Raw genomic sequence first — 7,322 nt, 5'->3', positions numbered from 1 at the left:
GCATGGGGCAGCCTTCTGCTCCTCAGAGTCATGGAAGGAGCAAGACAGGTTTTACAGTACATTTAAGCAACTGGCTTTTAAAACAAAAACTGCCTCTTTCTGTACATATGCCTGGAGGCAAATAGCATTTCAGCTGACTCATGGCATTGGGTTTAGGGGGGAAAGCACACGGCTGAGCTACAGGAACCTTACCTCTGTGGAGAGTGCCAGCTGTAATGGTATAATGGCTAAAATGGTGTAGCCACAGACATCTATTGTTAACAATTGGCCAGAAACCAGCCCTTCCAGCAAGCACATAGCTGATCCAGAACCCCCAGGGGAAAGGCTAAATCCCATTATAAATCCAGTTGCCTGTAATTTTGTTTTCTGCAATTCTAAGTGGAACATCAAACCCCCTTGATGAGTCACAGGAAAGAAAAAAAAAATTAAAAGAGGTTTTCTTTTGAATGTTTTTTGTTGCAAGAAACAAATCCTGTTTTTTGGTAAGCATTATAAATAGGAATGTTGAACTGGAAAACGGAGCCTGGATTAGAGCCAAAATGGAATCCAGGAAGTTAAGCAGACTCTGTGATTTCCAGCCCTAAAAGCCTGCTAGCATCTTTACAGGGCAAACTGGGGATTCCTGCCTACAGGACTAGTGCTGTGGCCAGCATGGCTGATCATTTTTCTGAATATGGGACAAAGGTGTGAGGTAAATCTTTCCAGTATGAAGTGGGTACCCACGGCCATTCTGTGGCAGCGATGGCAAGACCACAGAGGTTTTACAGCTGGCCAGATGTCACAGTTCACAGAAGGGCAAACATCTGAAGCAGCACATTTAACTTCTGTCCCGCTGCAGCTAAACTGATTTAATCAGAACTGTGCTAAAAATCCCTCATGCCTCCCACTCCCGCTGCCACAGCGCACACGTGGCTCTCTCACACACGGCCATCACGACTTTCAAGTGCTTGCACAGGTGTGAGAAACCATCACAGCCACTTGAAAATTATGTGATACCTTCCAGCCCCTTCTGCAAATTAGAGGTTGCAAGTCACAAAATGATAGCAGCACAAACGGAGCAGCAGCTCCAACAGCCCAGCCTTAAACACTCCATTTGATTCCCCCTTAAAAGGAACTTGCATTCCTTTTAAGAGTGAAGAAAATCATAAACCACCTTACACTGTATACAGGGAAAAAAAAAATAGCTGTTCTTGTTCGAAGTTTATGTGTGATATTTTCGGGTGTATTTTAGGAAGTAAGCCCATTAACTTTCAGTAGACCTTGTTCTGTCACAACACTAAATGAACTCTAAAAACTGGGACTCTGTGTGCCTAATAAATTTATATTGAGCTATTCATTTCTAAAGCCTCCACAATCTCTTAGGAATAAAAGTACAGGTGAATATAGCAATTATTTTCTTGTCTTGTCTCAAAATAATTCCTGAGAGTTTCAGTTTTCTTTCTTTATCATCCCCTGTAACCTCAGCCCACAATGAAAAATTAAATGTGCATTCCTGGGGTGCTAAGCAGCCTGTAAATTTTATTAAGCCAGACAAAAAAGATGCTACTGTAAATTTTGTGAAAAGAAAGAATATGTTACTAAATTAAGAGATAAAATATTCATTATCTTTTTCTGACAGAGGTCTCAAAAATACCTACTTGAGGGCTGCTGTTGAAGCAGCTGCAGCAATATTGGAGACAGCAGTGTTGAAGAGAGCAGCAGTGAACTTCTTCTATCCCTGTTTTCTCCCTCAAAGCTGCCCAGAAAATGTATACACATGAACAGTCATCAATTAAAGGATGCTGTGACATGAGAACTCAGAGACTGAGGGAATGAGGGAATTATCTGCATTTTATAGAAGGTGTGCAGTTTTAGGTCAATTAAGTAAACTAAGTACTCTTAGGCAGTAAGCAGGGGAATCTCCAGACCAGTAGTAGACAGGTGATGGAAAATGGAGTATAGATAAAGGCCAAGGACAAAAAGGCTGAGGGTTAGCACGAACTGACAATAATAGTTCAACCGGGCTAGAGGGTATCAGGGAAAGGAGTTCACATATATCTCAGAAAATAATAATTACCAAAATATATCTACTGTGTGGGATTTTCCTCTTTCCTCTTACCTTTTCCCTGTTACTGTGAAGGACTTGGAGGTATATTACCGATATTAATCCATACACAAAATGAGGGGGGGGAAAAGTAACCTGAATATAATCATATTTTCATGATTTTAAACATGAATTTAAGAAAATAGACTTAATATCACCCTTGAGTCTTGGCAAGAGCAAATAGAACACAGTAAATCAGAGGGAGAAGATTACAAAGAGAAATGGAGAATCAGCGACAAGTTTGAATACAGTCTCTGAGACAAACCTTTTCATGCACATCTCTACTGTAAGGAAGAGGAGAGAGACATGGGACTATGAAACTAGAACTGCAGTGGGGATAAGTAAGCAGCTTGTAAAAATTTTCATGAATTCCTGCAGTTGTTTAGTTGTCCGCTTGGCTTTCCGCATACCAAGTGACTCCATAAAATTGGTAGATTCTAGCCTTAAAAATGCATTTCACTGAAGACAGCATTCTACAAGTGCTGTGACATATTTGGCATCCAGAGAGAGAGGTTGTGGCAGTCAGCTGTAAGGGACCACTGATGAAGTCTGGCTTTGGAAGGTTCCTCTTGATATGAGTATTAACAGTCTGTGATCCCAGGGGATGATGCTTGGTTTGTAACATCGAAGAAGTTTGGAGGGAAAGAAGTTGACACTCATCATACATATTGAGAAAGGTCACACATTTGAAAACATAAAGTAATGACCAATTCAAATAAATAAGAAACCACAAGCTGCTGGAGAGTTGCCCCTCTGCAACCTGTTTTGGTCATCAGTAGAGAACAAGGGATGTGTGCTAAAGAGCAAGCAGACCAGTTAGGCGGATGGACAGCTGCTAGAAGAAGAAAAACCCTATTGACATCTACAGCAATGTAAAAGCAGTAATATGGATTCTGCGGTTAAAAGGCACAGAACAGATGATGGAAATAGTTTTTTATTGGATCGAGGCATTTCTTGGCATTTCCCATTTAAGTGCCTATGTACCTGCTTTATGGTTACTGTCTTCCTGACACGGCTCAGGACTATGAATCTGTCTCCACTCACCAATGTTTTACCTCTGCAGCTGATGCTGCAGCTTCCCATTCCTTAAGAAATCTGCAGGATTTTTTTTCATCAGACTTCCTCTCTGTTGGCCTCAGGCTAAACCAGGCTGAACACATGGTGAGTTCAAGAAAGAGGGAAAGAAAGGAAATGTAAAGCAGAGAAAGATGTCCCATTTACATACAAAGAAGAGCTGTTTAGGAAATATCTAGTGTTTTCCCCTTCCAGCTACCCTACTGATAGTTTGGCTGCCACGAAGTAGAAGAATAAAAGGCTGCATCTGTGGGAAAGAAAGAAGTGTTTCCAATCTGTAGATGTAGAAGCAGATGAAGGATTTTCCTGGGAGAGAAATTGCTTTGTGCCACACTGAATGTGCCCCAACCAGACAGGTCTCCTGATGAGCTTGGACTAGATTTCCAAATTTCAAAAATTTGATGGAAATAAGCACTAAGAATCAGATTTTTTCTGATTCTTAAGGCTGATTTCAGGCAACTTATTTTCATCCTAGTTTTGGAGCTGTGACTATTTCTATCCATTGCCTGCAGTGAGCCAGAACCCCAAATGTCCAAGTAGTAAATTGAAAGAATCACGCAACAGCCTCATAAACTTGAAGGATGTAGCAGGAACAACCAAGTTGGGACACTGTCTGGTCCACACCCTGGTTGGAAAATAGGAGATAGCCAACATTCTCCCATATAAGGGGTAAGATTGGAAAATTAAAACTGCCTTCATGTGGCTCTAATAAAGTCCAAGGAGAAGAGTTGGGCAGAGCATCTCAGATCAAGAAGGGCAGAGTGAGCAAGTATCCAGCTTTGCAGTTCTGCAGGTCAGCAACAAGAAGAGACTGGCTTGGTGCTCTTTTCCTACAGGTTTCAGCTCACAGCACTAAGATCAGAAATCATCACAGCTGGACACAAAAGGCAAAGAAAGCACAAGGGTATGGTCATAACCAAATCAATTGTTTTGAAGAATTACTGAAAGAATCTGGAGAATTTTTTTGTTTCTCTCTTTTCATTAGAAGAGTTTTGTCACCTAATGACAACTGTAGAAGTTTTTCTTATATGGAAATTAGAAACCAAACAGATCATCAGCACAGGGGTCTTTAGTGAGGGGCGGGTACCTAAAACAATAAAAAAACCCGAACCAAAACAAACAAAATCAATCAAACAAGGAAAATAAGACAAAAAACAAACAAACAAAAAAAAACCTAAGCACACAGAGGAAAATTCAAAGGAGAAAAAAAATGCTATTGCATAGACTGGGCAGTAAGAAAGAAAAGGATGGCCAAAGCTGCATATGTGAAACAGGTAGAATGACATACAACTTCCTTCTTTAGGCTAACATCTTCAGTCAGCAAGGAAGAGAAACAAATTCCAAACATCCCAACTCCAAAAAGTGAGAATCAAGAGTATGAAGCACCAGCAGACACTTGGTATCTGCCCCAGAATGAGCCCTACATCACTTGCTCCATGTGGTCCTGCTACCTTCCTTTCTTGCTGTCCTACTGAGGCAACAGGGTTTGTTCCCTCTCCACATCCTCCTGATCCAGCTTGCCAATGCAGCAGGAAAATAAAGGGTGTTTCCTGCAAGCCAGACAACTTTTGGGCTTTCTTGCAAGGAAGAAAGCTTCTTCTCAAAGAAGAAAGGATAGATGCTACCAAGAGGTGGCTGCTCACAGTGTGTCTCATGCCACAGACTTTTGCAAGACATGCACTGTACTTAGGTGCACAGTGATTTCTGTGAGTATGACCTAAAAAATTTGCCATTATTGGAAAAGAGCATATTTCCCACATATGTTTGGCTCAGTCATACAGACACCAGACATTGCATGTAACGTGGCTTGCCATAAAGACCAAGGAAAAATAATGAGCATGTGACGTAGGAGTAGAACAGTGTCTGACCTGAACAGTTTTCAAACAATTTCCATGAAACATACTCTGCACAACTGGCCAAGTCAATGGTCTTAGCTCCAGTAGGTAAATTTAGCTCCTTTCCCAAATCCATTCTGGAGCAATGCCACCCAAAGGGTCAGGTTGCTGTATGTTTCACTGTCACATGATACAATTTAGGGAAATGACAGCTACAAAACTATTAACCTCAGTGGGAGTTGTCCAATAGAATAAAATTAAATTAAAAAATAATGGGAAAAAAGGAACAAATAAACTAGGGTTTTGATACTTGAAAGGAGAAAGGGAGTGAGAGATTTCAGGGACAGAAGCACCAGAGGAATGGAAAATATATGTTACTGAGTCATTCATTTAAACCAACTTTATGGTTGGTGGCAAGAACAGATAGCCTAGGGACATGATTCATCACATCCTAATGAAGACATCTGAAACAGGTCAGATGAATTCTGCTGTAAAAGAATTTATTTTTCTCTGCAGTGTTATAAACAGAGTCTAACGTGACTAGATCAGAGGTAGTTACCAGCCAAGTATAGAACAAAAGTGCATGACACGTTCAGAGGTTAGATGGATCCCACCCAAAGCTGCTGCTCCAAATTGACATTGTTTCATTGTTTAATTGTTTTCTTCTTGCTGTCAGCACTGAATTCACTGGCATGCAGCAAGGCCAGCAAACCACTGAGAGAAACTCAACCTCAGCAAAAGGAGCTATACCCATGGTTAAAGAAGTGAAGGGCAGAAGAAGATCAAAGACGATCTGTAATCTTGCCTGTGCAAGTAGAATTTTGAACATAATCACACAAAACAGGACCTTGACAGGTCATCTGGTCCAACCCTTGCTCTGAGGCAATATTCATCAGACTTTCTAGATCTGAACTGTTCTTGTCAAATATATGTCCAACTTGCACTTAAAGAGCCTCCAGGGGGAGAGGCGCTGTTCACTTCTCCTTACAAATACTTTTTTTTTTAATCCTAGCTAGCCTAAATTTCTCTTACTGCATTTTACATGTTGTTTTCAGAGGATGAGGATAAGAGATTATTATCTTGTTTTTAGCAGCTTTTACATAGCTGAAGGCAATATTCCTCCAACTTCTATTCCTGAGGCTAATTTTTTCTGTCTTTCACTGTACTAAAGTGGGGCCATTTTCATTTCAAACTTACCAATGGCAATGCTGAAATTAATCTAGTGTGGACAGATCTTGCCTCTCTTAGATACTGCTGAATCATCCTATAAATGCTAATTTATCTGTTTAGCCTGACAAGCACTCTGAGTTACTGGGAAGTAGAACAAGCCCTGCTTTATACAAGAGGACATGAGGCAGAGAGGATTTGTGGCTCTCCACCCTGTTGGTATCTCCACCACATTCTAGCTGCACACCAAGAGCAAGATCCAAGCAGCACATCCAGTCTCATCCCTCGTGAAGCAGGAAGCCGAGAGCCCATGCTGTAAGGGAGCCATGGTGTGCTTTGCCTGGGCATATGTGATCACAGGGCAGCACAGCGCAGCTTTTCTACAACACAGAGGGATCCATGCACAGGCCATTTCAGACACTATGATTTTCAGAATTGTAAGGGCTAGTTCCGTTTAACTTAGAGTCAGGTATTGAATATATTTACATAGCTAATGATGCAGACATGTGAAAAGTACTTGAACACCTTCCTCCTGATCGCTTTAGGCACCCTAGTAATTTTAGAAATTCCAGTAGGATCAGCCTATCCACATCTGGTCTGAATGTGAGGTCTGCACTTCTTCACATGTTCATTTGTATCACAACCTCCATATTTTACAACTCTACTATCAATTCAGTGGATCCTAACACCATTGAAATAGGTGTTCAGAAAGATATCTTCTAATGATTAATCCAGTGTTTGCATGACTGAAACTGAAGCACTTCATGCTTTTAGGCATGTCATTACTGGTAAAAAAAGCAAGGCTTCATTCCAGGTTCTGTCATTGCTCTTGGAGTTTGCAGCAACAACATGTGGATCCCTACTTTTTAGGGCTGAGATTGTCAATAGATATTGCTGAGAAATACAACAGGAATGGAAGGTTAAAGGGAAATGTACAGTTTCTGGTTTTGTCTAGCTTCCACATGTTTATTAGTCCTGATAGAACAGCAGGAAATCACACTTTAAACCACAATGAATCTGTTTAAAACTATCCTCAGAAAAAACAGATTTTGCATTTTAGAACAGGAAACTGAGCACTTATGAGCCTGCTGACTGATCCAGTAACATCAGTAAACACATGTCTCACCCTTTGTAAGACATAAGCTTCAGGTAACTGGAGACTA

Source organism: Passer montanus, unplaced genomic scaffold, assembly GCF_014805655.1.
Source record: "Passer montanus isolate IOZ18808 unplaced genomic scaffold, ASM1480565v1 scaffold79, whole genome shotgun sequence".
NCBI lineage: Eukaryota > Metazoa > Chordata > Aves > Passeriformes > Passeridae > Passer > Passer montanus.
The sequence above is the reverse complement of the archived record's forward strand: the minus strand, read 5'-3'. Positions refer to the sequence as shown.